This window comes from Salvia splendens, chromosome 3 (assembly GCF_004379255.2).
Source record: "Salvia splendens isolate huo1 chromosome 3, SspV2, whole genome shotgun sequence".
NCBI lineage: Eukaryota > Viridiplantae > Streptophyta > Magnoliopsida > Lamiales > Lamiaceae > Salvia > Salvia splendens.
The window spans coordinates 30,149,144-30,166,920 of NC_056034.1; the positions used below are offsets into that span (position 1 = coordinate 30,149,144).

At 37.3% G+C, this 17,777-nt stretch overlaps 1 pseudogene; it reads right to left on the bottom strand.

Annotated features, from left to right (window-relative positions):
* Window positions 1-5,979: 5,979 nt before the first annotated feature.
* On the bottom strand, window positions 5,980-8,558 carry LOC121794007 (annotated as a pseudogene).
* Window positions 8,559-17,777: the final 9,219 nt, after the last annotated feature.

The following is a 17,777-nucleotide window of genomic DNA, read 5'->3' on the forward strand; positions in this document are numbered from 1 at the left end:
TTTATATATCACATATTTACCCTTTAGAAAAAAGATAAAAGTTACTTAGTTAAATAATTATAGATTTAGGAAAGTATAATTAGTTCTATCTGAAAGCTACATAATTATAGCTAGATCAAAACCCAAAAGATAGATTCATCACATTTTCATCGTACATTTGAATAATATTTGGGGTAAGAATTTAAAGACTCAACACTTAAATGCTATAGTATTATACAATAAAATTAATGAATATATTGACATGATTTTAGTCACTAAAAGAACGTCACATAATGTATTTAAATATTTAGGATTATCATTCAACTAATTAAAGATTATTATTTCAATTTTTAATATTATTATCCAACTAATTGAATATTATTATTTCAATTTATTTATAATAAAAAATAAATTAAAACAATAATAGTTATTCAAAACTAACTATTTCATTGTTAAATGGAATAGTAACGGAATTTTAAATATAACTATTTGTAAACAACAATGGAATAGTAACGGAATTTTAAATATAACTATTTATAAATAGGTTAGTGATCAAGATATAACTAATATTAAGTGTATAACTAGAGAACAAATCTCAGCCACACATCTTAATGGAACAAATATTATTTACTTTAATAATATAAGGGTATTTTCGGAAATTACATTATGAAATTTAAATATGGAATCAAATTACGCGGTTTCATTCTCTCCTCCAGTTTGCCACGTGGCGCCCTCATCTTGCGCAGCCCGCCGACCATCCCGTAGTCACTCCCGACCCCACAGTCCCTGAACGGCATCGAACCGCAGGTGATCAACTGCATCAGCACCATCGACGATCGGCAGCGATGGATGTGATGATGTCGATGTCCCGCTGCCTCGGGCAGAAGCTAACCTGTCTGTCGGCTTTCAACAACGTGCCCAGTGTCTCGGGGCTCGAATCGGACGGCGGTGGAGAGATCCAGATCTCGAGTTCCTTGGAGTCGGTGAGCCTGTCATCTGTCTGTGTTGTTTTGGAGTCGAAGTCATGGAGCTGTAGAGTGGGTGCTGTTTATTAAAGTGTGAATGAGTGAAGTAAATTTTATTAAAGTGTGAATGGTGTTGTTTTTTCTTTTTATGGGCGACATGTAAGACTTGAGAATTTTCTAAGCTAAATTAGCTATTATTTCATTGTCCAAATAAATTTACAGTTGGGAGGCTAGTCACATCAAGATTGATTAAAGTAAAATATGGGCTCTATTTTAAGATATTAATTGGGCTAATAGTTGGAAAAGATAATTATCTCCTTCAAATATGATAAAACTTTTTTTTTATCAAATTTTGAAATTTGACATTATTGGAACAAGTTTTGTTGTAAAAATGACGCTTAATCGGAAATAGGCGGAGAACAATATTTTTATGGTTACTTATAAATATTTTTAAGTAACCATAAACACATCACTCTTATTACAATTTTACTTCACACTTGTTTACAAAACACTTCACTCTTATTATGATTTTACTTCACTCTTGTTTAAAAACACATCACTCTTAACATGATTTTACTTCGCTCTTGTTCACAAAACACATCACTCTTATTCTGATTTTACTTCACTCTTGTTCATAAAACGCATCACTCTTATTCTGATTTTACTTCACTCTTGTTCACAAAACACATCACTCTTATTCGGATTTTACTTCACTATATATATAAAATGTCACACATCTTCTTCTCTCTTAACATGATTTTACTTCACTCTTGTTCACAAAACACATCACTCTTATTCTGATTTTACTTCACTCTTGTTCATAAAACACATCACTCTTATTCGGATTTTACTTCACTCTTGTTCACAAAACATTCACTCTTGTTCACAAAACACTTCACTCTTATTCGGATTTTACTTCACTCTTATTCGGATTTTACTTCACTATAGTTCACAAATTACATCACTCTTATTCTGATTTTACTTCACTCTTGTTCACAAAACACATCACTCTTATTCTGATTTTACTTCACTCTTGTTCACAAAACACATCACCCTTATTCTGATTTTACTTCACTCTTGTTCACAAAACACATCACTCTTATTCTGATTTTACTTCACTCTTGTTCACAAAACATTCACTCTTGTTCACAAAATAATTCACTCTTATTCGGATTTTACTTCACTCTTGTTCACAAAACACTTCACTCTTATTCGAATTTTACTTCATTCTTGTTTATAAAACACATGACTCTTATTCGGATTTTACTTCACTCTTGTTCACCAATTCGTCTCTTCCGTTATCAGATTAATGTTCAATATCTATAAAACCCAAGCTTATTCATTCATACTCATAAAAAACTTATTTTCAGATTAATGTTCAATATCTATCAAAATTGTTTCAATATTAAAAGATGTAAGAGTTTACAAAACATTTCAAACAAAATTAATCGCGGCTTTCATGCTTCGTCTGTGAATACCTATCGTACAGATCAGCAATACACTTTTTGTTTTCAACACACCATTACCAGCAAAGCCTAAACTGACGCCTCCTTCAAAAATTCCATTGCTCTTCTGCCGATTAAAATCCACAGGAACAGCCAAATCACCTGCGACCGCCTCCTCCTCCTCATCTCCAAACAGCGAAAGCGGCAGAGTGCCTCGCGGCTTCATCCACGAAGCCGGCGATGCGGAAACATCCGATCGATGATCCTGGAGGAAAACCGACAACAGCGGCGTAGACGAAGGAGAACACAGTTTCTTTTTCAAATGAATTGAATTTGCCAATGACATAACCTAATTTTGGATGTGCAATGACCATAATACCCCGCCTTGTTATTATAGAGTAAATTTGTGATTGAAATAGTTAATATCTCCTTAAATTCAAAAATTAATATTAGCCCTTGATTTTTTTGATCTTGTGGCTATGATTTGTTCTCTAGTTATAGGTTTAAGGGGGGCACTTGCCATAGATCATGACCATTAATTAGTATTGTCATCCAACTAATTAAACATCATCATGTCGATTTCCTTTAATACTGTATATTTTGACTCGAAATTATAAAATGAATATAACATTAAAAAATAAATTAAAATAATTACGGTCATTCGTATCCAACTATTTTAATAATAAATCATTCTTAAAATTGTAAATTATGAAAGAATGACATACATACACTTAATTTTATAATACTATCATCAAACTAAATAATCATCATTAAATCAATTTTTTTGAGTATTCCATATCTTGACTCAAAACGAAACAAAAATAAATTTGATATACAAGTAACAAAAATAAATTAAAATAATAATAATTATTATTATTCACATCCAACTATTTTATTATTCAACATTTTTAAATTGCAAATTATAAAAATGAGTATGTATATACAATATATACTTAATTTCGTAGTACTCTCGTTCTACTAATTGATGATCGTTAGTCGATTTTCTTGTGTACTCTACTCTTTACTCAAAAATTAGGAAGCAAAAATTAATATAATGTATAATAGTAGTAAAAAAATAGATTAAAATGATAATAGTCATTCGTATTCAACTATATAATTCTAATAATTCTAAATTATAAAAATGACTATATATATATATAGTTTGTTTTAGTACTTTCATCCAACTAGTTGATGATCATTATGTCAATTTCATTGCATACTCTAAATCTTAACTCAAAAATCATGAAATAGAGATTTCAGACAAAGGGTAGTCCGTAATACGGGTAATTACATGTTTCATACAAAATGTTTTACCTTTTATTTCAATTAAGTACAAAAAGTATTAAGTTTACATATTTCATACAAAAAGTTATATTAGTGTTTTAAATTAATACATTCCGTTAAATATTTTAAACACCGTTAGTTAATTTATAATTTGTCCAACTTATCATCATAACAAAAGAATAATTAGAGATTTAATACAATTAATCACTCTAAAAAAAACAGTCAATATCAATTCTTCCAGCAATTGACCGTGGTTTAAAAAATTATGTCTCTCAATATACTCTATTTTTTTTATTGTATACTACTTTATTGAGCATAGTATAAAATAAGTCCATATTTCATCTTTACAAAATGACTAATTTGAGTTTCAAGCAGTCCGTAAGTCAATATTTAATTTTTACAAAAAAAATCAATATCTTTTTAGCGGTAATCTCCATTGTTACATGAGAAAGTTTCGACAATAAAATGCAATTCGCTAATTTGATGGTGAAGAGTAGTGATTTTTTTTCTATGCGTTTTTCATTTTTGTGAGTAATAAAAATAAGTGTGTTTGAAATAATTAATGGAAAGTTTTAATTTAAATTGTTTTGTACAAATTTGAAACATTGATGAAACTTTTTGTATGTATAATGTAATTGGAGTAACTAGGGGTGGGAAATTATACTGAAATACCGTAATACCGGACTTACCGTACTGAAAAAATACCGAAAATATCGATTTTTCGGTATACCGCAGTTTCCGGTACGGTATGATACCGTACCGCAGTGTTTCGGTACGGTAACGGTATCATTTTTTCTATACCGCGGTATACCGAATCCACGGTATTCCGGTATACCACGGTATACCGAAACTTCGGTATATACCGAATCCACGGTATACCGGTATACCGTGGTATACCAGTATACCGATATATATATATATATATATATATATATATATATATATATATAGAGAGAGAGAGAGAGAGAGAGAGAGAGAGATATATATTAATATTAAATATGTTGTAATATATATATATTATATTAAAAAAAATTTAATACATCAATTAATACAGTAAAATTAAACATTCAAATGATAATTTATTCAAACAAATTCGATATTAACCTGAATTATTTTTTTATCAACTCATCCTATTAAATATAATAAACACAATAGCACATAACACCGAAAGAAGATTGGAAATACGATATCGGGAATATGTTTCAACATAGCACATTTGAAAGAATTTGTATTAACTCACACCATTTAGTATATGATTCTTTGTGTAATGTCATATTACAAATACACAAAGTAATTAAAAAAATTTGTTTTATTCTTCGTCCCACTTCATAAAATGTCAATTAAAAATATGTGCAGCTGAAAATGAATCAAATCGCTTAATTAGTATTTAATTCATTGTATGTTATCTTATTTTATATATTACTTAAATTCAAGGATGAATAAATAGGATACTGATCAGTCATTCTTAATTCTTAAAGAGAAATAAATGTCCAATTTAAATTACTAACTAGTGTCACGCCGGTGCGATGGACGGGTCATTTTAATTTCTTCATATTTATTTCATTATTGTGATTATGCTCGACTATTAATAATGGTTATCAAATGCAAGGTCATCTTCAACGATTTTTTGTGGAATTTTGAGAAATGAAGACAACGAGGTTGCAAGAAATGAAGATAATGTTGTTGATCATGACTTCATAAATTGTTTTAGATTTGAATGTTGAAGTTTTATTAATTTGAATGCTATGAAAAAGATTTGATTGTGATGAAGTTTTATTGTTTTGGGCTTTTTTAAATAGTTGAACACTTGAATTGTTATTTTAAATATTTTGGACACAATAGGTTTTTTTCGGTATACCGTTACCGTTACCATACCGTTAATACGGTATACCGTACCGTGTTTCGGTATACCGTTTTTATACCGAAACACGGTACGGTATACCGTAATAACGGTATGGTAACCGATATCAAAAAATATCATACCGAATTTCCGATATACCGGAATTTCGGTATACCGAAAATTCGGTACGGTATCGGTATTGAATTTTTCATACCGTACTTTCCGGTACGGTATGCGGTATGGCACGATCGGTACGGTATACCGTACCGACCCACCCCTAGGAGTAACGGTGTTAGTAGGGACTTAATGGAATGTATTAATTTAAAACACTAATATAACTTTTTGTATGAAATATGTAAATTTAATATTTTTGTACTAAATTAAAAGAAACGTAAAACATTTTGTATGAAACGTGTGATTACCCCCGTAATACATACCTCATTTCCTTATCTTACTGCTAAGAAAAGTTAAAATTTCTTGGTAAAAAAGTCCGATGACAACAAAACACGAATATACATTAAAACGTCATGACAACGAAAAACTAAATCATGAAAATACATTCTTTGCCTGAAATGAAAAAAGTAGTTAAAAATATTTACAATTTATTGAATTCACTCTTGGACACTCTCAAGTCTCTTCCCCAATCTTCTTTTCCTTGGACGTCTCACAGTTTGCTCATCAAGGTTGACATTCAAAACAGTGTCAGGGGCATTCACACTGTTGACGCTGCCAACACAGCTTTGTGAGTCCAAATCCGAATATCTTGATTTGAACTGCACCATTTGGGTAGCCCTCATGAAAAATAGGCAAACCACGGCGCAGTCGTCTGTCTTCGACCGAGGGTACTTGTACCTCCACGCCTGCACCGCCTTTTCTACCAACTATTGTGCCGCCATAGACCGCTCTCCTACTGACGCCACTATCTCTACCACCTCCTCGTTCGACAACGCATCCCATATCTAACAAACATGAAAGCCAGGGGAGGCGAATATAAATATACAAAACATGATAACAACATAACATTTTAGGTCACACCACAAAAAAAAAAACTATCTCTTTTAGGGATACAAAAATTGAGACGCAATTACTAGCATTTGAAAAATTTAAAAATTACCATAATTTAGGATGCAAAAGAAAGTTGAGGGCACATTATCTTAATCTTTTGCATTTTTTAAGATGCTTCTATTTGTGTCCCCTAATTTTAGTTGGGACACTAACAATAAAGACACTTTACGAAGCATTGGTGGTATAATTAGACACACAAATTAGCGTCCTTAATATTATTAAAAAGTTTCCTTGTCCGATTTTTTGTTGTAGTGTAAATTTTTTTTTTATTATATAACTCCAAGATAGATGAATTATATACCTATTAGCTACAATTACCATGTTTTATCTTCTTACCCCATCTGTCGCCAAGACTACAAAGTCGTCTCGCTCAGTGAGCTTCCGGCAGGACACGACCGGAGTGGAGATAAGGCCATAGTCTTTCAAGCAGAAATCTCCGAAGGCTCCTCATCCGGCATCCAAATCCTGTACACGTTCTGTTCTTCCTCCATGGCTTGCACTCGTCCTTGTCGGCTGATGATCCGTTTCGCTTCACCTAAAACCAATTAATTCATCACATATAATGATGCCAACATAGAGTAGTGATAAAATGCAAACTCTATAGTGTACAAACTTCAAATTCCTCAACACAGTGTAACACATTGTAAAATTTTTAGATTTTGATGTCAACACAACATCAACTGTTGACACTGCGTTGACATTTTTTGTTGCTCTTATTTTATCATCTGTTGACATTTTCTAAAGGTGCAGATCATAGTTTAGAGTTTGTACAATATTTAAAGTTTACATTTGATTACATCACTGCCAACATATATATATCGACAGAAAAAGAAGAAACAAAGAAACCAACTTGGGACATTTGGCTTGAGATCAACAGTTAATTGCTCTGCAACAGCCTCATTACTATCATTCCTCTTGCAAAGAACAGCTCGAGAATCTCCTAGATTCGATATGATCAAGTGTTCTCCCTACAAAAAAACACACAAAGTGGCTAACGCATATGATATTGAAGTTGTTAGTTATTCAAGAGAAAGAGAGATGCTACCTTTTTGAGGACACAAACTGAAGTAGTGCCACTGCAGTAGCACTCGACCGAGCTCTCCTTTTCGAGCTGATCGTCCATGTCGTGGAAGCACTTGGTGAGGCGATCCTTCCACGACATGAAGAGCGGATTGTGATCTTCCTCATCATCATCAGCGGCGGTAGGATCTCTGTAGAGCTGAGAGATCTTAGCGGGAAGGAAATCGCGGACGTAATGAGACACCCTGTGGCCGGAAGGGCCATGCCCGTCGAACACGCCGCAGAAGAACATGTCTCTCTCACCTGATAACCTATGCGGGAAACAAACATTTTCACTAAATCAACCTTACGCCGTTGGCAATTGAAACTAAATATAAAAATATGTCTATCCCACATCAGTGCTCATATAGAACTGAAATCAAAATATAAGTCGTTGTTAGTAATTGAAACTAAATATAAAAATATGTCTATCCCACATCAGTGCTCATATAGAACTGAAATCAATATATAAGTCTCCTTTTATAGTCAATTGGTTTAGGATGAAACCAATGGATTTGTATCATTACCTCCCAAACTGTCATGGCATCTTGATTGACTCCTTTTCTCCCCTGTTGTGTATACATGGACATATATTTGGATGATCCCTCAAGCCGGACCCGGGCCCCGGCGTCACCTCTCAACACAACGCTTCCCTCCTCAAACCTCCTCTCCTCCTCCACGTCGAACCGCCCAATGGGGGCGCCCCTATAAATAGGCGAAAAATGAACTGCGGATTAATTCAAGATTCTTCAACACACTACTTTTTTTTTTGTTTATTACCCGGTCGGATTGAATTCCGATCAAAATCTAATTTTTGTATATTTTTTCAAGGAAGATTAGGGGATTTTAGGTGGACAAAAATGGCCATTTACGAATAGATAGCATTGACGTCGCAATGGCACGTCTGCCCACACAGCCTTCCTCTCCTCTCTCTTTCGCCCTCTTGATTTTTTATTTGCCTTTTTTTAGGATGCAAATTATTACTGTTTTATTATGTGCCTAATTTTAGAATATACTAGTAGATTTTGGAAGATGATGATGAATTTTTTTATGGAACTACTATAATTTGCATTTGTGGAGTGCACTTGTTTTTGGTTGTGGCTTGGATTTAGTTATTTAGTAGTACCTGACTTTTAAATGTATATAGTTCCAAATAGGGCTGACTAAATATATCGAAATTCCGCACTTACCGTACCGAAGATACCGAATTTGTGGTATACCGCAAGTTGCAGTATGGTATGATACCTTACCGATATATTTCGGTACGGTAAAGGTATAGATTTTCGTATACTGCGGTATGCCGCGGTATACCGCATATATAGTATTTGCCAAAAATTTGATATATATATTGTTTTTATAAATTATATAAAAATTATTGAAAAGTTAAAATCCCTAACTCTACTTTCACATTTTAGTTCCTCTGCCTCCAACCCCAAATCTACTGTAATTTGATTGTTGAAGTTTTGTTGGTTTGAATTTTTTGAATAAGATTTGATTGTGGTGTAGTTTTAATGTTTTGGACATTATTTAAATATGTGATATTTTATTTTATATATTTGGCTATAAAATAGGATTTTTTGGTATGAAACACAAGTATAACGGTATGTCATACCTTATTTTGGTATACCGTACTCAGTATGCCATACATCATTTCGGTATACCGTAAAAGTGCGGTATATCGAAATACGGTATGATATACCGCATAAACGGTATGGTAACGGTATCAGAAATTATCTAAGCGAATTTTTTGGTGTACCGAAAAATTCGGTAAGATATAAGTATGACAGTTTCTCATACCGCAAATTGCGGTATGACATTGTCGGTGCGGTATACCATACCGCGCCACCCGTAGTTCCCAATAAATGAATGGTCCAGTAAATGAAAATTAGTTAACAAATGGTTTACAATTATTTTTTTACTATTAATGGAAGAAATAATTTCAATTTGAAAGGAGAACTGGGGAGGTGGGGTTGGAGCTTCTCCAACAGCTAAGATGTAATTTTAAATACTCCATTTAGCCTAAAATTGATATACTCCCTCCGGTCTCCATTAAATATCCCATATTTGACCGATGCGGGTTTTAAGAAATAGTTTAAATTTGTTAATAAAAGTGGGTAGAAAAGGTTAGTGGAATGTGAGTCTTATTTTTATATATTAGTTTTATAATAAAATGTGAGTAGGAATGAGTTAATGGAATATATTCACTACCAAAAACAATAAAAGTGAAATGATGCATTTACTGGGACTGTTCAAATAAGAAAATATGAGACATTTAATAGAAACCGGAGGGAGTACTAAAGAACAACTTCAACAAAATATTTTCAATATCATCAATCAATTTTGTGTTTCAACGTTGGATATATGTCTAAATTTTGGCTTAAGAATCACAAGAGTATGAATATACTATTTCCATTATTAAGTATCCACGATAGATAGGACTAGCCAATAGCCTAGCACTAGGACTAACCAAAAATGCTTCCTGCCACATCACTAGGACTTCCCACAGCTTGCCACATCATCAGGACTTCCCACAGCTTGCCACATCATCAGGACTTCCCACAGCCCAGTAATAGGCTAGCACGAGGACTAGCCGACGCCCTAGCCAATAACAAATTCACAAATACGGAATTAAAAATTCGACACGAATACGGAGAAAGTGCAATAATTTTATTTCATAAAAAATATACATAGTTTGATTAAAAATAATACATAGTGTAACAATAAAAAAAACATCTCAGAGCTTCACACACGCGACCCCCGTCTCACTCGTCGGAGTCCCCTTGGACATCCCCGGTGGCACTGGCATCCCCAAAAGCTCCCCCAGCGGCACCCCCGGCGGGCGCTATCATCCCCAAACCGCGCCTTATATCATGGATGAGGCTCTCCAGAAATTCCTTGTGTTTGGGGTCTGTTGCCGCGTTACACTCCTGCATGACCTCGAACAAGTTCCTCTGCGCTTGCATAAGCGCTAGGTCGGTGAGAGCAGCACTGGGCTCGGTACTGGAGTTGCAGATTGGACCTTCGGGGGACCCGCTGGAGTCTCCCATAGTGTCACGACCGCCCATACTAGGGGTACCACAAACGCGGCGATCGTGACCGACATGCATGGATAACGTTTTTAAAAGAAAATCCTAATTAACTTAAAGGAAGAAAGACATTTTGGTTTAAAGAAGTTTAAGGTTAAAATTTTACTATCAATTAGAAAAGGCTTATAATAAATACTTTTAAAAGAAAAAAACGGAGAAAATAACTTAAAGAAAACCAATTAACTTCTAAAGTAGACCATTTAATTTAATTCACAAGAACACCATTTTCAAAAGATAACGTAATTACTTGGTTAAAACCTAACACAACCATACATGTTCAAACACAGTACGAAAAGATTAAAGTCTTGAGACATAGTTTAAAATATAGAAGTGGAAAATAAGGTTTAAAGAGAGTCAAGGATCACGCCTATGTATGAAGACACAACGCGTCCTAAGGCTAGCTCAACATCCTTCGCAACATCCAGCTCAACCTGCAAAATTTTAAAAGAAATTGCAGGGCTGAGTACTTGTTGTACTCAATGGGCTCATGCCGAAAACATTTTATATAGTTATGTCATCCATACCAGTGATCTCGAGTTTTTATATGAGATTAAGAAATTACCACGAGAACACAAAAACATTTCATAGACTGGCCAGTCAAATAATCTCCCCACTTTCTTAACAATCCATCAATCACAATCATCATTCCATGTGCGACGAAAGTGTGGCCACACTATTCGCCCACGAGACCGGCCGACTAGCAAGGACGGCTCACGATCCCACCAGTGTACACAGCCTGATAGGGTTTGCGGCCCTACTCAGACCCGAATTCGTTTCACAACACAGCCATATAGCCTAACGGAGTAAACTCAGACGAACTAGGCATCAGGCACACAATCTCAATCAAAACAAACCATGGTATGACATAACAAGTTAAACCACCCTTATAACGCCACATAGTATTTTCGGAAAAATAAAGAGATTTGAAAAGGAAGCCCACCTCGTTCGCTTAACAATTCACAATCCAACTTATGGCAACTCTCGTTCCTCGAGTTCACGAATACACAATCACCCTTGTCAACGACAACACAAGTCAGCCTTCCACAAAAATCATACTACTATGCATGTCCTATCGTTTCTCTCTCATCGTTTTTCTCAATTAACCCAACCCAACGTTCGTCACAAAGACGGAAAAACACACCGTAATATATTTCAACTTATCACACGTGATCACATCATTAGGCACGTTCCTTGGACATACATACATCATATAATACTTTTAAACTTGAAAATAAGTGTCATTTTATCAAGGCAGAAAACTGGCAGAACTGCGCGACCGTTTTGTAAAAATCACCATAAATTCACCCGACCTCAAAAGATGCTAAATTTTGGTCACAATACAGAGGACACATTCAAGTTCATCCATGAAAATTTTCACACTGAAATCACGTCATTTAGTCAGTCATATCATATATTGAACTCTCTGGTCGGAACATACAATTTCTGACAGTATTGCGCAGTTCATTTGAAAAATTCACCATAAATTTATACGATGCCCAAAAAGGCTGAAAATTTAGCACAACACAGAAGATACTTCACATTTTCATATAGTTCAAGAATCACATCGATCGGAGGTCATTTGGTCAGTCAAACATAAAACGTAACATTCATGGCGAGAACTCACGTTTCTGGCAGATTTGCGCAGTCAACTTCAAAAATTTATTAAAAATTTATTTTTCAATAAAACGGGCTGAAATTTACACGAGATACAGAAAACACCTTGAAGTTTACTCAGTAAAAGTTTCGTAGCAAAATTCGTTCGTTTGATGGGTCTAATACAGATCATAAGTCACTGGTCGTGCATCACAGATTTCTGGTTCAAATTCGAAAATAGGGTTTTTAAAACTTCCACAACATAACCACCGACTTTCCATGCTCGAAAACACCAGATCATGCTTACACGTTCCTCATACACATATTTGCATACAACTCATATTATTCACCAATTAATTCAATCCAACACACATGATTTCAATCAACAACGCAAAACCAAACAAGTTCTTACGAAACACACTTTCCCTCCCGTTAAAACTTACGATCTATTGGACCTACACCCTCTACATGCATGATGGACTCAAGAACATGGTCAAAACGGATAGGATGAGAAAAAGTGAGCAATATACCTTCTTTGACACAAAACGAATCGGTAGAAACGATGAACGAAGCGATTCGTCGGAGGCTCTCGAAAATAACTTCAACGGATTGCAAGAACAAGAGTTGGATGGAGGATTTTTGGAGAGAAGATGAGTGGGAGAGAAAAATCGTGTGGGAGTGAGGGAGAAGGGAGGGAGGCGTTTTTTTTTTGTGCTAGGGTTAGAGTTTCTCTAGCATTTAATTAATAATTATTCTCACACTTAATTAAAATAATTGTGGAGGAATAAAATAGAGGTCAATAAATAAATCCCACAATTAAAATGAGAAATAGGCGTGTATGAGGGAATGAGATTTTTCGAAAATTAGGCATTATTTGGAGAGAGATATATTCACACATTTGATAAAAAGATATTGGGTATTTCATAAATAAGGTAACAAGCTAAATTAAAAGGAATCTCCAAGAATGAAATAAAGTGGGCGTGTGTTTTAAGGGGTAGGAAGGAAATATTTAAATCCTCCAATAAAAAAGAAATAGGATTTAAATTTGGTAATTTTTTTTTGTAGGAAAAGACCCCACAAAATAGGTAACAAATAAATTAACTCCCCAAGGAAAATCATGTAGGATAAATTAGAGATAATTTGGTTGGATTTAATTTGGATAAATATCCCAAAACAATTTATTAAATCCAATAAAGAAAATACTATTTCCAATACTTTGAAGAGGCCGAAAATTCCAACTAGCATGGCTAGAACAAAATGCATAATCCCATTTAATTAATTTCCCCACATTGGAAAAATATAAAATATCAAGCACTTCATTCCACATCACTCACGACAATTATTTCACGCAATTCACTTAATCACATAGAAACAAAAGTTTCACAATCCAAATCTCAAATAACCATATAAAAAGAGTCACAGATTTTTGGGTTGTTACACATAGACATCCGCATTGCCGTTTATTGCCCAACCGGGCGACGGCGGCAGAGAACTGGTGGAGGGGACTCTTCGGCATCGTCGGAGAGGTCGTGGGAACAAGCACTGCTGTACTCACCGAAGAGATTGAGCTTCGTCTACTTCGGCCAGTCAGCGTCAACCCCAACACGAAACTTGGGGGACTCCATCAGCTCTACATAGGCATCCCAGTACTTAAACTGGTCGTACTTTCTGGACTCGGGGAACTGCTGGAATGACAACCTTTTCACATCATCCATGGTCATGCCGTTGGTCATCGAGCGAGTGTTGTTCTCGTAGATGCACGGCCTTTATCCGTTCCCATGGTTTCCGGATCTTCTCAGACGTGTGATACTTCTCACCCCTCGGCTAAAATATTTCGTAGGCCTCGGAGATGCGAGCCCTCATCCTGTCGATGGTCTGATTACTCGACCGAATGAGATCTTCACAAACATTGATCCAGGCCTTTGCCAGTCCCACGTACTCCTCCGGAGTCCAGACGGACCTCCGTCCCTCACCTGTCTCCCCCTCGTCCCGCGTCTGTGAAGACTCACTTGCCACCCCTTGCTCTTGCCCTTCCTCTTCGACTCTCCTGCCGAAGCACCCCAGCGCCCTACCACCGATTCTCTCTATGTGGAAGATTCCCTAATCGGAGAAAGACCCAACTCCTACAGTGAGAAAGTCTCGATGCCGGTGAACTGAGTCTTTGGTGGAGTAGAGACCTCGGAACCACCTGGCCAAAATCCAGAGAGGGTCTATAGACATTGTCCTCAGGCGATTGTGGGACCCCCCAATCTACTGCCTCCGGCAGCGGCAGATATACCCTGCATACCCATTCCCAAGCCGCACCCCATCCCGTGCATCATCCCGCCCATCCCTGCTATCTCGGGCAACATCCCCCCATCCCGGTACTCATACCGGGTATCCCCGCTGTCATCCCTGGCATCTCGGCACTCATCCCCGTGATAAGTCGCATTCTAGGTCTTGGTTACTGGTCACTATAACATGCGTAATTGGATTATATCTGCAAAACAGTTGCTAAATTGTGCATGAAAAGGGTACCAGTCAGTACGAAAGGGGTCGGATAACTCAGGTGAAAAGAGCGCTAGAAGGGTGCAATACTGTCCAGGATGCATGCCAAAAAGGCTCGAGATGGAGAAGAAGGATTGCTGGGAAGGATCAACCACAAACGAGGGCAAAAGAGTCATTTCACGAAGAGACTCTACCCTAAAAAGCAAGGGCAGGCCTCCCTATTAAAGGAAGCCCCTTGGAGAGAAAAAGAGGAACAGATCAATAATCGACATTCACACTTAGTTAGAGTATTCTCTCTCGGTAGATCAAATCCTTCAGCATAATCCAAGATCTTCTCATTCCTCGCCACAGCCATGGTCACCTGAAGTTCCATCAGCCCACCGGAGATTCGCCTTCCATCGTTCCGGCCAGTTCATTTCGTAGTTATAGCCGTTTCATCGCCCGGAGTGGCAAAACAATCTTTACTCGCTTTCCTAGTTAATCATACTTGTTGTCTTTTCGTTGGATCTGTTGCATTTTCAGTACTTGTGATATTTTGAAGTGTTTCGTTTAGATCCAAACGTTTTATGTAATGAAGTTGTTTTTTATGCATCTCTTTCGGTTGAAATCTGTTTCATTCTGCCTAGGTAACTTAGATCTAGTTGTTGCGGTAATTTCCAAGTGTTAAAGGGCATGATTTCATTTGGAGTTGCTTGATCTGTGATTGTTAGTCAAGTTGCTGTTTAGATTTAATTTCTGAAGTGATTAAGTGCGAAATGTGAGTTCACGTGATTCTGCCACCTTGCATGTCATTCAGTATGTGTAGTTCTTGATTTCACTCGTTTAATCTTTAAATTATAGTGAGTTAATTGTGGATCTGATTTGTGAAGTTGTTGATCCGCAAATGTTAACCATGGAATCTGAGTTTGTTTGATCTGTGTTCATACAAGTTGAAGAAGACAACATCCACATCCAAGTTTGGGACCACTTTTGCTTTTTAGTTATTTTTTGCTTTTGTCCTTTGCTTTTCTGCTGGTACCCTATAAATCTGACAGTGCAGCCACCCAACCACCACTTATTCTCTTATATTCCGTTTAGCCTTTTATAGTAACTATCTATCTTCCACATGTCCCTGAAACACCGTGTCCCCCACTCTCACGTACACAGCTGCATGTTGATCACTTTTACACCACCCAGACAGTAGAGTACCACCTTTAATTCCTGTCTAGGTAGAATCTCAACCCAAGCGTGGTAGCTAACCAAACCCCTCCAGACTATCACCACAATTACTCAAAGCGCATCCATCTCTGTGGGATTCGACCCTTACCTCCACTATACTAGCCAGTAGAAGTGGGTTGAGGAATTTCTTTGATGCCAGGTTCAGGCTTAGTCGGGGTTTCTATCCTGATCAGTAGGATACATCATTGCTTAACACGACACCTGCAAGCCTGCGAGCTTTCATTCATCAAAATGGCACTGTTATTGTGTGTGATATTTTGGCGTATATATTGTGCATTCAGTTTATGAGAAGTAGTTCGGCTCCTAACCATTGGAAGCTGAAGATACTCCAACGAGGGACTATACTAGTGACCACTCGTTCTGTCCTGTCGACAGCCCTGTGTGACCTAGGTACGAGTAGTGACGAAGAGCAAGACACCATAGAAGGAAGAATACCAGAACCGGTGATACAATTGGAAGGTAACCTAAGGAGGATGGCTGCCCACGTAGACGATGACCCAGAGATCGGATCGCTGAACGCGCATGCCGACGGAGAACCGCCGCAAGCTATAGTTGTCTCCCCAGGACAGACAGCCTGTGATGTGAAGCCCCATGTTATCGCAATTCTACCCACGTACTGTGGGAAGAGCTATGAAGGGCCCTACGAGTTTCTTCATGAGTTCTGTAAGATTTGTAAGGCACAGAGAAGGCCAACGGGGGCGACCGAGGATGACTACAGATTGAAGGTCTTGCCGTTTGTCCTAAAGGGGGAGGCCAACACATGGTTCATGCGCTTGCCACCCAACTCCATTGAGAGTTGGGCCGATTTCAAGTCAGGCTTCTTAGGCGAATTTTTCCCGTCATCAAAGACTAGTGCGCTGAAGAGAGAGATACCCAGCGTGAGGCAAGGATACGATGAAACCTTGAGTGATTATTGAGCGAAGTATATGAGCCTTTTGGATGCATGTCCAAACCATCGCATGGAAGACATAGAGATACATCACACTCACACCTTTTATGAGGGGATGAATAAGGAAACAAAGGATCTGGCAAGCTCGTCGTCAGGAGGAAGCTTCACGCAATTAAGGGTCAGTGAAGCGAAAAAGGTCCTAGGGAAGCTTTTGAGCGCGAAGAAGGAGTACGACAATTCGAGAGATGGATACAGCAGAGAAAGGATTGAGAGTGCTTCGTCCGCTGACCAGGAGCAGAAGATGGACTTGAAGATGGAAGAGCTGAAAAAGGCGCTCCTGAGCACGATCGAGAAGAACACGCCACCACCTTCCCCAACTGGGAGCTACAAGGGTGCAGAGCAGGGAAATCAAGGGCCAACCTACGATCAGTCGAATTACTTCATCAATATGGAGCAAGTCAATGCTGCAGGGTACTATAACTCTAGTGGGAATTGGATCCCAGGGAGACAGCGGGACGCACTATGGAGGGACCATCCAAATTTTCGATGGGGCGATGGGAACCAAAACCAAAACCAAGGTTAAGGTCAGAACCAATACAACTCCCACCCGAACCAAAATCCCAACCGTGGCCCAGCAAACCCCGACCATCAATCCAACTGGTCAAGGAGGAACCAACAACCCCATAACCGAAACCCACAGAACCAAAACTCAAACCCTGTTTATATACCACCCCACCAGAGGAACTACCAAAATTACCAGAATCAGCATAGTCAAGGTCCCCAACACCAACAAAACTAGAATCAGTTCCAAAACCAGAACCAGAATCAATATCACCAAGACCAATACAACCCTCCTGCCCAGTATAA